Here is a 15,434-nt window from a genome sequence, read left to right on the forward strand (position 1 = left end):
CTTGAATCTCCTTGTATCCATTTATAAAAGGGTACTAAATCCAAATGGTCATGTTCTTATTTTTTCTAATTCAAGAGGACAGAGAACCCAATATTTCAATCATCTTACCAGAGAACCCTTATGTCAATCCAATTTGATGCATCCTACCTGTTTGTTTAATTGTATGGCTAAAAAACCTTGAGCCTCAGTTCAGTTTGCTTGAGTTTTCTGCACTGTCACAGGAACCAAGAGATATAAGATTGATTTTGGCGGTTTTCTGTATAACTGGATGTTGATGAATGTTTAATTGAAGTTGATACCCTCATAATTTTGTTGTTATAAGTTTGTCATAATGTTTGATTTCAGCACTAGAATTAGTAAACTTTGGCAACCAATTGAGATTAAATCAGAAAGGTGATGGTTTATGCTATGTGAGCTCTGTTGCTCTAAAATCACCCATTCATTTACTTTGAATCCTGTTGAGATTAAATTCCCTATTTTTGAAGGTTACTCTATAAATGTGATAGGACACTTTCACAAGGGTGTAGTGTGTCCCACCTTGGAATGATCCGGCTATCCATTTGATAAGTCTTGCTTTGGATCTCTTGTGGCCTCCACAGGAGATCTAAAGCAACCCTATCAAGTGGGCAGTTTTAGATTGCCGCCATATTTGGCTTGATTTTGGGGCTATAGGAGATCCAAACCAAGCCGTATCAAGTGGACGGTTCAGATCAATCTAACAAATAACTTAACATTGGCCTAGATAGATGAGCCTATAAGCCTATCCAAACTGAAATAACTACTTTAGTAGAACCCACAAATGCACAATATTACTTAGATATTTTAGGAGGCCCACAAATTCATGGGATCATAGTAAAAATTGATTATTAAAACTCTAGGACTTCAAAATCATGTATTTGTTGATGACTAACAGGTGATTTCAATGTCCGCATGACTCTAAAATGTCCCTGCCAGAGTCCCAAAAGTCCCAAGTGTCCGCACATTAAAGTCCAGGTCGCCAAAGAGTCATGGACAATATGGAGAAGTCCGCACATTAAATCCCGCGCGACTAACTCCCCCTTCGAGTCGCTCCGTGGAATCTCATACTTCATACGCTTAAAAACAAGAATTTGTGGAATCGGGCTTCCTGGGCCATTCATTCCGAACGGGATTTTCGCTAATTTTTTGCTATACTCATTCTCCCCACCTAAAAGGTCGGTAAAACTCATTTTATAATGGTTTCCAAACACGCCCTAAAGAGCCTCTTAAAAATTCAAAATGACCGAAAGAATGTCATAAATACCATCAAATTTCATGAACAGGCACTTTCAACTCATACCAAACCAACATCTCAAAGACCTGTTGTCAACTACAGTAGAGAACTTTATTAAATAAATAAAAAAAGCAAACTTTCACTTGATAAACATTTTATTGTTCCTCTCCTGGAATTTCAGTTAAAGGATGAATAATACACTACAATGGGACTTCGAACTTGGTGAACACCATCCTTCCACACCAATGAAGCTGATACCGTATTGTCCACAATTTCTCCTGTAACCTTTACAACAAAAGATTGCTTCTCCCCTAGGGACTTAAGCAACAGAACACTCGGCTCGACGCTTATATTTAGTCCAGACGGAGAGTTCACGGTCACTTCATAAGTAGATATCTGAGATCCAACATTGGTAACTGTTCTTTTGAAGTTAGCTGAGATAGATCTTTTGCTCACGGTAGAGAGAGCGATGGAAGGATAGTTAAGATCCCAGACAGATCCATTTGCCACATTTGAACAACTACTGTCATCTCCAGTCAGAAGTCTTAGAGTCGAAGTATTGTAGCCTACGCTACATAGCATTTCAACATAATCGGCCTCCCCTGCATCATATACTAAGCCGGGATTTAGAGCCTGAACTGGGTTTATGTGACCCGCACCGTATGCAAATTCTGCATCCGTGTTAGTGGCAACGCTCATGGGGTAGGCTGAAATACACAGGTATGAAAGTGGATTAGTTAAAACCAAAATTCTGCCAACACAAGCATGCACAACATTTTCCACGATTTTATTCATTGCTTCACAAGTCTTCCCTCCATTTGTTTCAATATTTGTTTTGTGGCTCAATGAGATTTTTGAATTGGATATGTGCCTTCTTTATGTACTAATTTGTCATAAACTAGAGGTAAGCCAGAAAATTAGGATAGTTTAACTGATTGACAGAATATCTTGGGTAAAGGTAAGTTATGTTATTACCTGTAGTCATTAGGGCAGACTTTATTGCTGCTGGAGACCATGTTGGATGAAACGATTTGACATAGGCGGCAACGCCACTTACGTGGGGGCAAGACATGGATGTTCCAGAGATTATGTTGTATGATACTGATCTTTTGTCTCCATCGTACATCGACATTGATGCAACTGGTGACCATGCAGCTAATATATCTACTCCAGGGGCAGTTAGGTCAGGCTGCACCAGATTAGGTGGTCGTAATCAAATTGAGTTACAAAAGAAGAAGAAAGGAGAGAAAAAAGTAAACAACAGACAAAAATATGGAGTTTACCTTTAGGATGTCTTTTGTGATTGGATTTGGCCCTCGTGAGGAGAAGGAAACTACAAACGGTGCCGTTGGGTCTTTAATCGCATCACTTTTGAAAATGATTGCTGTTGCATTACTGCTTAAATATCAAGAAACCAATTAATATCATAACAAATGTTCGAGGTTTGAGGAAATTTTCTAAATTTTCTCCTCCTACTGATGGGGAACGAGGCTTTTAACAAAAGTTGTATGCAAAACGGAGCAGCTTTCTCACATATCACTAATTAAATGGAGCTAATATAAATATATTAATCTACGGGCATAGTTACTTGCAATGTGATGACATATGTCATTTATAAAGTGAAAAATAAATTGGGAAATGAAGTGAGGAATTGAATAGAAATACCTTGTTGTGTTTATATAGTTGAAAACATCGCTGCCAGTGGATAGATTCAGAAGGCTCGCAGCGAGTGGATAAGAAAATGCCAAGTCACCATAGTTTGGATCTTGCATTATGGTGCCAAGAGCATTAGAAGTGAATTGGCCCTCTCCCGAAGATATGTCATCACAGAAAACTATATTTCCCTTGACCAAGTTCTCATCCAATGAGCCAAAGCCGCAATACCTTCATTGTTCGATACCCCACGAAAATTTTCAATTAAAACTTACTGCTTTTACCATTGACACTAAAGCTTCCAAAGAGAAAGAAAAATGACACAAAAATGAGTAATTTGATCATCATGTATTGAATAGTCTCTCTTTAGTTCTCATTGGCACAGTCTTGCTATCTACTTATGCAAAGAAACTGATTATTGAAGATTATAAGGTATAATTGAGGAATATTTTTTGTGGGTTTTGATCTTAAGTAGTTCACTTGACTTTACCTTGAAGCCGAGCATTCAAAACTACGAAGAATTCAATTAAAAACTCAATTTCTACAATTACCTTCGACAGTAGGGCTTCCAAAGAGAAAAGAAACAAGACTCATTAATATGGTAAACTTTGATCAGGTAGTGAAAATTAATTTTGGCTTAATACTTTTCAGTACATGATCAGTATATGCAGTAGAAGAAAATGATGTTTACACTTTGTTTTGACAGATTTTCAAAGAAGTTCTTATATACATATTACATTTCACCTTCCAGTAAAAAGAAGAAGTGATAGAACAAATAGAGAAAGATCAAACAATATATGCAATTTTCACAATGATAATACTCAATGTCAACAAGAGTCCTGTAATCCCCAACATTTCATACCTAGGCTTTCCATCGCTGTTGTTATGGATTCGTACTTGGAGGCTTTTCTGAAGAAAAGATGTCCAATGGAAGGAAAGCCTTGCAGAGAAATAGCGAACAGACGGATGAAGGTGGTGCTTGATGAGAAACGTCCTGAAAGGAGAAGACAATAGTTGGCAGGATGCGTCATAGGCCCATTAAGGCCTAATGAGAGATGAGACTCACGGTGGACTGGATTTCCATCCTATGGAAGATGGGTAGGGATTTATTCATCACTCATATCAGTTGTCATCAACTCTAGAATTAAAGAGGCGTGGAATAAGCGACTCGAGCATTAGGGGATCTTGATTTGGAGAATGAGTACCCAATTTGGTGAGGGGGATCAAGTGAGATTTTTGGAGGATGTGTACTTGTCTCAGAGGCCTTAAGCCACTGAGTGGTACTGAGTTCCCGAGTCTCTATTGGATTGTCCTAGATAAGGGTGTTAGAGTTTTCTATTACTAGTGATATTTGAGGGAACATTTTGGGGGGTGAGAATGTTGTTGCAACCTTACAGAGGAGGAGATGGAAGTCCTTGTCCGTCCTTCATAGGCTTCTTGTTCGTGTGGCCATTGCTATGTGCAGTGATGATCATAGGATTTGGACATCAGATCCTAAAGGTGAGTTCACTGTCCGTTCATTTTTCAATTGTTTTGATATGGGTCCTAATCATTCTTGGAATTGGTGGGGTTACTCAACCCTCGCCCTTCCCAATGTTTTGGATCGACAGTGGCCCATGGCAAGATTAGTACTTGTGACATCCTCAAGTGCAAGAGTTATTTCTTGTAAAATAGATGTATCCTTTGAAAAGTTCCTAATATTCAGACATTGTTTGGGGACAAGAGCTATTTGGAACCATATCCTAAAGTGGTTTGGAATACTATGGTTGTTTCCTTAAGCTTTTGTCAACACATTTGTAGGTTTAGGACTTGCAAACATCTTGGGGAGAAGGGTAGAATCCAGAAGAGTATGTCCTCTTTGCGGTTATTTAGTGGTTTTGGAGGGAAAGTGCTGGGAAAGTTGCCTTATTTCCCAAGACATGTGGGAAGGAAAGAATGGAAAAATAGAAAGTGCCTTTCTATTTTTTAAGAAAACCCAAAGTTGTAGAAGACGGAGAGTGTGATTTCTCTGGGTGTGGCAGAACGTGAGGAGAGAGAGAGAGAGGGAGGGAGGGAGAGAGAGAGAGAGAGAGAGAGAGAGAGAGAGAGTTTGTTCTTGGGTTTGTTTGTGCGTTTTATTCTTGGGTTTTCTCTTGGGGTTTCTCTTGGGTTATTCTCTTGGTCTTGGGTTGGGAAGCAAGGAAAGGTTTTCGGGTTTTGGGTTTGGGGTTAAATCCATTGTAATCTCTTGGCCTTGTTTTAGTGTTTTACTTTTCCATTTAATTTGGGCACGGTCGGATCGGATTTGCCTGACGGATTTTCTCAACAAGTGGTATCAATGCTATGTGGTTGGAGTGATCATCGAGACCGTGTGGAGTGATCGTGGGTGTTATGGTTAGATAGTAGCTAGAGCAATCTTTGGGACTAGAAAGATTGTCCAGGAAAGATTCTCGTTCGAGGCGGAGCGCTATACCAAGAAGTTAGGAGTAATCTGAGATGGCTATAAAATTGAGTTCTACACAATTCAATATCAGTAAGTTTGATGAAAAGAGCAGGTTCATCCTATGGTCGATAAGGGTGAAGGACATCCTAGTTCAATGGGGCCTAGCTATGGCATTGAAGGGAAAGGATGGGAAGCTAGAGAAGATGATCGATGCTGAGTAGGAAGACATTTGGTTGTTGACGGTCATCACGTTAACATTATGGATGAGTAAGATGGGCCTAAATTATGGGAGAAGTTGGAAAAGCTTTACATGTCAAAAAGCTTGGCCAACTGATTGTATCTTAAGCGACAGTTGTATGAGATGAAGATGAAAATCTTCTAGAACACATTACACTATTCAATAGGCTTGTGGATCAACTCCACAAGGTTGATGAAAAGTTGAAGGAAGAAGACAAGGCTCTTTTGATTCTTACTTCACTTCCTGATTAGTATGACAACTTGGTGACGACTTTATTGTATGGAAAGGATAAGATAAAGTTGGAGGAAGTCAAGGAGTTGTTCTTTGTCAAATGAGATTAAGAAGATACCTGTTCTTGGTGGAAGTGAAGGTCATGGGTTTGTTGTTCATGGTGGGAATCAATGAGGAAGGTCGTCTGATAGGGTATCAGGAAAAGGCATGTCAAGATCTAGGGTCGGTAGAAAGGGCATGCAATGTTACCGTTACAAAGAATATGGCAACATCAAGAGGGATTGTTCGAAGTGAGCTGGCCAAGCGGACAATGGATTCTAGATTCAGGGTGCTGTGTTCATGTATGCTCGAGGAGGGAATAATTGGATATGTTCCAGGAGACAAGGTTGGCTGCAATGTCCTTGGGTGATGGGCCTACTTGTGAAGTCACTGGAGTTGGAACGGTGAAGATCAAGATGTTCGATAGAGTGGTTCGTACTTTGGGTGGTGTGGCGTATGTCCCAAATATGCGAAGGAATCTAGTGTCACTTGACCGGTTGGACTCCAAGGGTTGACGGTTTTTAGTTGCAGGTGGAGCCACAAAAATCACTTGCGGTTGTATGATTATGATGAAAGGAGAGAACTGTGGCGGATTATAGTGTGGTAGGGGACATGGTGACTAGTGTTTCTAAGATCTCGATGGTTAGTTGGAACCATAGTGACTGTGTGTGCACACATAGGGTCTATTTTGCAGTTGGTGCAGAGATGGGTTTCCAAGTTGTAGACGATGGTGAGAAGGTAACAGTACCTGCGGGGAACGAGATCCCTCTCTAGGGTTGACTAGGTGAGTTAGAGGGTTGGCAGCTACACCTGTGCATTGGCCGTGTTGATCGAATGAGGAGGAGTCAGAAGTACAATGATTCGAGGGTGTGTAGTGGTACTTCGGAAGGCCAATGGTGGTTTCATGGCGATGGTGGACCGGTGGCGACATCAACGGAAAATCTTCAGGTGGATGGGAAATAAGCCAAGGTGGAGATTTTTGAGAAAGTTGCCTTATTTCTTCCCAAGACATGTGGGAAGGTAAGAATTAAAAAAATAGAAAGTGTGACTTTCTATTTTTTAGTAAAACCCAAGACAGAGAGAGAGTGATTTCTCTGGGTGTGGCAGAATGTGCAGAGAGGGAGAGAGGGAGAGAGGGAGAGAGGGAGAAGGAGAGAGAGAGAACATAGTGAACAGAGAGTTTGTTTTCTTTTTCTTCTTGGTTTTGCTTGTGGGTTTTCTTCTTGGTGTTTTCTATTAGGGTTTTCTCTTCGGTTATCTCTTGGGGTTTTTCTTAAGTTACTCTCTTGTACGGTCTTGGGTTGAGAAGAAAGGAAACGGTGACAGGTTTTGGGTTAAATCCATTGTAATCCTTGTATATTGTTTTCTCATAGTGCAAAATCGTGTTTCTTCCCATGGTAGTAGGCTTGGCCGAACCACGTAAATCTTGGTGTTCATCTTGTGGCAAGTTTTATTGTTTTACTCTTTCGTTTAATTGGTGCACGATCGGATTGGAATTGCTCGGCGGATTTTCTCAAAAGAAAGAAATCAAAAGAGTTTTTAAGACAAAGAATTGACCATTGATGGGTTGGTGCAAGCGGTTAAATGAATGATCATCTCTTCGTCGTGTGAAGGAGATTAGAGGGTAGTTGCATAGTAGCCTGAAACAGCTAGGGCAGGTGGGAAACTCGTTTCCCCTGAAACACGTTACAGAAAGGTGGGAAACTCATTTCTCCTAAAGCGTGGGAAACTCGTTTCCGAAATGCGTGAGAAATATATAAGAAACTTATACGAAACACATGAGAATCGTATGGAAAATCTGTAGAAAACGTATGTGAAACGTGTGGGAAATATGTGTGAAACTTATGAAAATCATTTTAAAAAAAAAAACACAAAAAAATTGTGGAATAGATATTAAAAAGGAAAGCAACAGCATGTACCATAGAAATTTGAACTTTACAAAATTTTAATCTACAAAACCATACATTTCATTTTTTTTCTTGTGTTTCACATGCATTTTCATTAACGATTCCCTATCATTTTTGAAACATTTCTAATGTGTTTCCCAAGACGTTTCTCGTACGATTTTTATTATTTTCCCATTTCTCGTTTCCCCTTTATTTTTTTTCACAAGTTTCACGTTTTCGTTTCACGTTTCGTTTCCCTTATTTGTTTCCCGACTTGGTAACTATGGATAGTTGTCTCTTAACTTGGTTCGTAGTTGGCATCCAATAATTATGGCCAATGTCCAAATAATATGGTGAGGGATGGGGGGTGGAGAGGCGGCTTTGTGGATCATTTGAGTGAGGTTTTGTGTGCCTATTCTGGTCTGATTGCGTGGTGTGACAAACCAGGCTGAGGTCCAACATATTCTTGTGGGAATTAGATTACGTGCGAGTAATCTTGCTAGCCTCTCGTTAGTGGCAAAGGGCGACTCAACAAATGCCTTGGCTAGGGCCAATGGAAAATCTTTAGGGCTGCAGTATTTTACAATCGTCATCTATGAGATCAGAGATTTCACTAAACCATAATCAATATTTTTTTCACCTTTCATCAATCAAATTGATGCACTGCCAACATGGCAGTCATGTCATGCCAGGTGGCTTTGGTGGTGTTCGAAGGTGTATTCACGCTACAATGTTTATACCTATTTTTAAAACAAACTTTCGGATTTGTAATTTGTAAATGGCAGAATCTTAAAAAGTGGTAAACTGTAAAGTTGAAGGTCTATTTTAGATGTTTCCAACAGGTATTTGTGCTCGAAAATTTGACAAGTGGTTACGAAGTTATGGCAGTGTTAGCGAATTGTGTCTGGAAGTTCCCAAGCTAGTCAAAGTTAGTGAGTTCTAATGCAATTAATATGATGTTAGTCCCTAAGTTAGCTTGTGGAGGAAGTTGGAAGAATTTTATCTTTTTGTATTTTATTTAAAAGGTTAGAAACCATCTTTAGAAGGGATTTTGGATTTAGAAAAACTTATGTAATTGATGGAATATCAGTTGGGTTGATCATTCCTCCCATTTTCTTCTTCTCTTAGATGTGTTCTTGTGTTCTTATTTCTCTTCTTCTTCCCTATTAACCACCCGCATTATTTGGTATCAGAGCCAACATTACTCTCTTTAGCTAGCTTCGATTTGATTTTATTTGAGAGATGATGAACTTTGAGCGCTTCCAAGACAAGTTGAGCAACTTACCATGCGACTTGAACGCCAAGAGGCTCATAGTGAGCATTGTAGATCAAGCCGTGGAGATTCTAGTAACGAATCCGATGTGAATCCCTTTGCCAATACTCGTGAGGAGGGTAGGTTGGGAAGGTTCTATCGTGATTTCGATACCATCAAGATTGATTTGCCGGAGTTCCATGGTCGTTTTCAACTTGAAGAGTTTCTTGAATGGATTAGTACCACTGAGAAGTTCTTTGATTACAAGGAGACACCCGAAAGTCAATATGTGAAACTTGTAGCTACAAGGTTCGTGGCTACGCTTCAACATGGTGGGACAAAGTTCAAGAATTAAGGATTCGCAAAGGAAAGCAAAAGATTTCTTCTTGGAAGAAAATGAAGTCAAGGCTTAAGGAGAAAATTCTTCCATTGGATTTTTTTCAAATTCTCTCTTCCCAATTCAAACACTTACACCAAGAATCCAAGAGTGTGTGGACAAGGCCGAAGAATTCTACAAACTCTGGCTCATAATAACATTCAAGAGAGTGAAGGTCAACTTGTGGCAAGGAATTTGAAGTTTTATACTCTTGATGAGGTTGAAATGCACCGACCATTGAGTATCAATGATGCATATCAACTAGCCTTGAAGGTGGAGGCTAAACTTGCTTGTTGTAGTGTCAAGAAGTTTGTGTATATTCGAAGTCTCTATCCTTCTTCCAAAGGTGAATCTTCACATGGTGGAGGTGCAAATTCAAAAGCCGTATATTCCAAAAAAAATTCTACAAAATCAGCCCCTACGTATCATGTTAGAAATCAGCCCAATCGTTCCAATAATCTAAATGCTTGTTTCAAGTGTGGTCAAGTTGTCCATCGTTACAAAGATTGTCCAAAGAGGCAAGTGGTAACCTTCGGTCATGAAGAAAATGACGAGGATCTTATTGATGATTCAAATCAGCTCATATATGATGAGAAAAATGACATACAACATGAAGAAATCAAATCCGAAGAAGGAAAAAGTTTGGTGATCCAAAGAGCATTTCCTACACCATTGGCTTCGATCCAATATTTTTAGGATTCGATGCAAATCTCATGACAAGGTTTGCACCATTGTGATCGATGGTGTGGGTTGTGACATCATTGTATCACCTGAAATAGTGAAAAAGCTCAAGCCCCAAACCGAACCCCATCCAAAGGCCTATCGGATTGCATGGTTCGAGAAAGGTAATGAGATTTGTTCACTTGAAGGCGGCCTGGCTAACGTCATTAGGGGAAATAGCGGTCTCTCCGTCAACATTCTGCAGATCAGTGACATAGTAGGGTGCACTATAGATTGGTTAATCTTTGATTGTGTTCTTGTGAATTCTTTCGTGGCATGAGATGTCTTTTCATGTCTTATGCAGGAGCCTTTCTAGTATTTACTTGTTATATGGACCATCCATGAAAGGACACTAGCTCTTCGTCTAAGACAATACAATTCAAATGGGCAGATTCAGCTAATCAATGATTGGAAATGTGCCTTCAGTCGAGCTAACATTTTTGTCTTCCCAAACTATGTGTTGCCGATGGCCTATTCAACATTTGATACTAGAAACTACTTTGTTATTCCAGGTTCTCCAGCCCAAGCCTGGGAAGCACATAACTTTATGGCCTTAAACGATGGACATTATCTAAGAGTTGACATGAGGGTGAATGGATTTCTTTTCCCAAAGGATAATAGTGGGCATGCTAATTCAGGTTCTATTCCAGGCAATTTTAAAAGGAAACCTATCTTTGTTGTCTCACAATATTGTAGTAATTGGAAAGGGGTATGATAGAAATCTAATGGTTTCAGAAACTGTTCAAGGCTATGCTTTATTGCCGAAAAATGTTATAAAGGCTTCCCTATTCAAGATTGCTAAAAGTGTTCTCTTAGAGGCCATCCAAGCACAGAGACATGGAGAACCCTAAACTTTTGGGTCCGTATGAACAAGGATCCAAGAAAGTCACTTCAACAAGACTTTTGGTTTTTCTGTGATGCTATTAATGCTGGAAATTGCAGGTTTTTTCTTTCTGAAGCACTTCGAAGGATGTTACGCATTTAACATGTTTGGGGTTCTGTGCCATTCATGCCCACATATGGGGGCTTGTGGTCTGCCATCCATAGGACCTATTATTTGGGTTTATCCAAAGATCGGCATTGTTACTCTCATGTACTTGAGCTTCTTGTGAAGCTGTGGGCGTACCACATTGCAAGGCGAATGGTGTATGTGGGCACTGACACCGGGGTGATGCAAGAACAGTACCAACTTAAGAGCCGAAGAGGTTGGGTGTGGTTCAGGTGGTTCTCCTTCACCACACTCAAGAGCATGGATGAGGAATTGGCAGAGGAGTTGGATTTCGACCGCCCTCACAGGCAGAGGTTGTGGCCAGTGGCTGGTGAATTCTTTTGGCAATGCATTTTCGAGAAGGGGCGGAGTCAATGCCACCGGCAGAAGGAAAGGAAGAAGCAACAGAGCAAGGATAAAATCCATAGGTGTGGGAAGCAGCAACACAAGAAAGCAATTTGGAAATTTGTGAAGCCACCGCCGGGAGAAATTGCAAGTTCAAACATGACAGTGCCCATGGAAAGTTTGATGAGAACTCGTGGGCGAGTTCTTTCTTACCCGGAGATGATGATGCAATGCCAACATGGCAGCCATGTCATGCCTAGGGGGCTCCAGTGGAGTTCCAAGGTGTATTCACGCTATATTGTTTCTGCCCGTTTTTAAATCTGATTTTTGGACTTCTAAATGGGATAATCTTGAAAACTGGTAAACTACAAAGTTGTATGCCTTTTGAGATGTTTCCAACAAGTACTTCTGCACAATAATTGGACAAGTGGTTAGAAAGTTACGGCAGTTTTAGTGGACTGTGTTTGAAGGTTCCCAAGCTAGTTAAAGTTAGTGAGTTCCAATGCAATTAATGTTATGTTAGTCCCTAAGTTAACTTGTGGAGGAAGTTGGATGAATTTTCTCTTGTTGAATTTTATTTAAAGGGTTAGAAACCATCTTTAGAAAGGATTTTGGATTTAGATAAACTTGTGTACTTGATGGAATATCAATTGGGTTGAGCATTGCTCCCATTTTCTTCTTCTTCTCTTAGATGTGTTCTTGTGTTCTTATTTCTCTTATTCTTCCGACTCAAGCACTTGCATTACAAACCCTTCAAAATGTAATTGGATTGGCTTATATTGTAGCCAAAAAAGGTTGTGATTAGATGCTTTTTTTTTGTAGGTATGCTGGGATTGAACCTACCTCATGGTTGAGGAACATAGCCTTTTACAAATGGAGCTAAGGGCTCGACCCCATGATTAGATACTTTGTAGGTGGGGAAAACTGTCCCCTTTGTAAAAAAATTTCCAATAGAATCGTTCTTCATTGTGTCAAAAAATGTAGTGAAAAGTATTCCTCTACTGATCAAAGGCAGCCTTCCAACGTACTAATACAAAAGAAACTGATTTCTTAAGATTGTAGTATATTTAAGGAAACTTTTTTTGTAGGTTTTTATCTTAAGGAGTTCATTTGACATTACCTTGATTCAGAGCCATCATAACCTGCTGATTTGTTAGGAGCATTTCCTCCATATATCAACTGGTACATGCCATCTTTGAGCTTAAAGGTATTAATCGCATTTCCCTATATCAAAACGAGTTTACTTTTAGAATTTATTTCTGAATCCTTTTCCTATATAAAAATAGAATTTATCACAGAAACTAACTCACCTCATAAGTCATACCATTACCCAACTGAACCTTGGCTACAAACCGCCGGTCAATTGTACTAGCGGCAACGGTTAGACTCCACGGTGAATAATTTGAAAGAGTGAATGGTCCAGGACCATCGTTGCCTGCGGAATTTGAGGTAAGGATCCCGATCTTCATTGCATGGAATGCTCCAATGGCAATGGAATCTTCAAAATAGTCTGCTTGGGGGCCACCTCCTACTGAAAGAGATATGATATCGACACCATCGGCAATTGCATCATCAAATGCGGCAAGGAGGTCAGCATCTTGGCATCCGTCCGACCAACAGACCTTGTAGACAGCAATCCAAGCTGAAGGTACCGCTCCTCGAGCTATCCCTTGGCCCAAGCCTAGCAGGCTCGCCCCATTGATTTGGGCCCCACCAACAGTAGACGCGGTGTGGGTCCCGTGACCCTCCGAATCTCGTGGAGAGTCAAAAATTACTTCCTGCACCTTTGCTTCACTGTGGTAGAATCTAGCTCCAATGATCTTACTGCAATTTCATTTCATATACAAAAAGTTAAATAATTGCAAGAGAAAATGTGCAATGGTGATTGATTCTGAGTAGAGGCGGTGTGGGTCTCGTGACCACATGATCAGGAAAAGATACACAAAGATGATTGATTCTGATTATAAACTATACACTAGAGCTCAAGGTAAAAACCATCTCTGTCATCTGAATCTACATCTCAACTGATTAGATTAGATTGACTTGATTAGATTTGAAAAACAAGCTACTAATTGAAGGGTTAGGCTCTCTGTTTAAAAACTCAGACTCAGACGAGAACCTGACCAAGGTAAGGAGGAGTCGACTCGGGCAAGACAATAATTGACTTGGTCATCTTTTCCTTAATTTGGGTGAATCAAAAGAGTTTATGATTTGACTTGGTTGGGCAAAGCTTGGACACTAGAGAGAACTCGGCCAATGTTGAAGGAAGTCAACTCAGTGAGTTCATGATTGACTCAGTGGATCTTTCGAACAAGTTAGAAACTTTCAATTGTAGTCATTTTCAAGTATGGACCCACATAAACAGCAGGGTACAAAATTGGTAGGACAATAGATATGGATTATAAACCAAGTTGATCAGTAGATAGTTTATATACCTGATTTATGAAAGCAATTGCTTAACTTTGTGATTTTCTTTGAAGTTATAGATGGAGGGTCTGACTTACTTATTGCATGTGAAATTGGCTGATGTGCAGCTTCCCTTTCATTTGCTCGGCGGCGGGCTGAGTCCTTTGTCGTTGAAGCTGTCAGACTCCGGCCAGACTCCGGTATCAAGCATTCCGATGATGACATCACTCTCAAACGCATTCCTACTCACTGTCTGAGAGAAGCCCATGAAGTCCCATGATCTTGTTGTGTGAAGCTTGTTCATTTTACTGGGGAAAACAGAGACTATCCCTTCCATGCCTGAATGTTCAAGTTCTTGCATTATCAGGTCACCTCTCATATATAATATATATACACTGAATGATATTATTTTGTTTATGTATATGATTGTTCCCTTCCAATTATTCTAAAACTTCGACATTCTTACCAGCAATTTTCTTCATTTCTCCCTCGGAGAGCCTCGCTGCAAATCCATTGAAGCTCCTCCTGTAACTGTAGACCAAAGATTCTGATGCCGCACTATAGCTTGCATTTGATAAAAGAATGTATGGTTAGACTATGTCCAGTTGATATTTATACAAAAATCATAACGATTTATCTAACTAGCAAGAATAATATCTTCAGGAAACTATCTAGTCTACAGTGCATGTACTGAAGATTCCATGTATACTTCATTCTCCACCATTTTTTGAGATCGAATGGTGAGAATAAGTGGGTCCCACTACTTTCTTACCGTACAAGCTTTCATTGATGGGCCCATCCTTACTTGAGTAGATGGGCCCCCACTCATCAACACTATACTCTATGTAAGAGATAAGAACTCTTCAAGGCTGATTTCATGTCAAAAGCTTCCTGAACAATTGGAGAAGAAGACTAAACTAAGAACTGAAGGAGGAAAAGTTGGGCTGAAACCTGCCAAGGACTTCTTCGAGCATGCCAAGGTGGAGTGGTTCTGCAGAGATATCACCTTTGGGCCGTTCACCCATGTACACAATGTAGACCTTAAAATCAATGAATTCTATATTAGTTTCCCTCCAAGCCCAATACACTCCAAAGGGTCTGATTTGTATCTATCTATTCGTCTTCACACTGCCTATGACTCATAACCCAAAAACCTTTATCGATCAAATCTTAGCTATTTGATCAATAGATATTTGATGTTATGGATTTTTTGGTCATATTCTTTTAATTAACCATCCATTTTATGCATCTAGAAAATTTTGGTGGTAGTAGTAAACTCCTTAGGTCCTTTTCACTCTTGATTGTGACAACTGATTGTGGCCTCCAAACCGATTGTTAGTCCAATAATGGGTTTGGGGCCCACAATCGGTTGTCACAATCTAAAACTAAAAGGACCTTAATCAAAGTGACACTAAACTCATTGCTGGTGCTGTTATCTGATCCTAATTAAACCCATATTGCGCACAAAATGCAAATGAGTAGCTCAAGCAAGACAAACCTTTAAATACAAAAACATAACGTGGTCGGTATAGACATCATTAAAATTCAATAGTTTAAAACCAAACCAATGATCGGACCAGAATACTGATTGAATCAGGATGTCGTTAATAAATTAATTTTTAAAAT

The 15,434-nt window shown here is 39.8% G+C and overlaps 1 pseudogene across 1 annotated transcript; it reads right to left on the minus strand.

Moving 5' to 3' along the window:
• Positions 1-1,429: 1,429 nt before the first annotated feature.
• Positions 1,430-14,845, minus strand: LOC143856526 (cucumisin-like; annotated as a pseudogene). Its single transcript, XR_013238258.1, has 9 exons — positions 14,760-14,845; positions 14,275-14,366; positions 13,907-14,147; positions 12,713-13,226; positions 12,523-12,626; positions 2,918-3,136; positions 2,536-2,647; positions 2,228-2,441; positions 1,430-1,959 (listed from the first exon to the last, which is right to left on the minus strand). The product of XR_013238258.1 is annotated as a cucumisin-like (transcript).
• Between the last annotated feature and the right edge of the window lie 589 nt (positions 14,846-15,434).

Source organism: Tasmannia lanceolata, unplaced genomic scaffold (genome assembly GCF_043159265.1).
Source record: "Tasmannia lanceolata isolate RefF3 unplaced genomic scaffold, GAP_Taslan_0.1 ptg000023l, whole genome shotgun sequence".
NCBI lineage: Eukaryota > Viridiplantae > Streptophyta > Magnoliopsida > Canellales > Winteraceae > Tasmannia > Tasmannia lanceolata.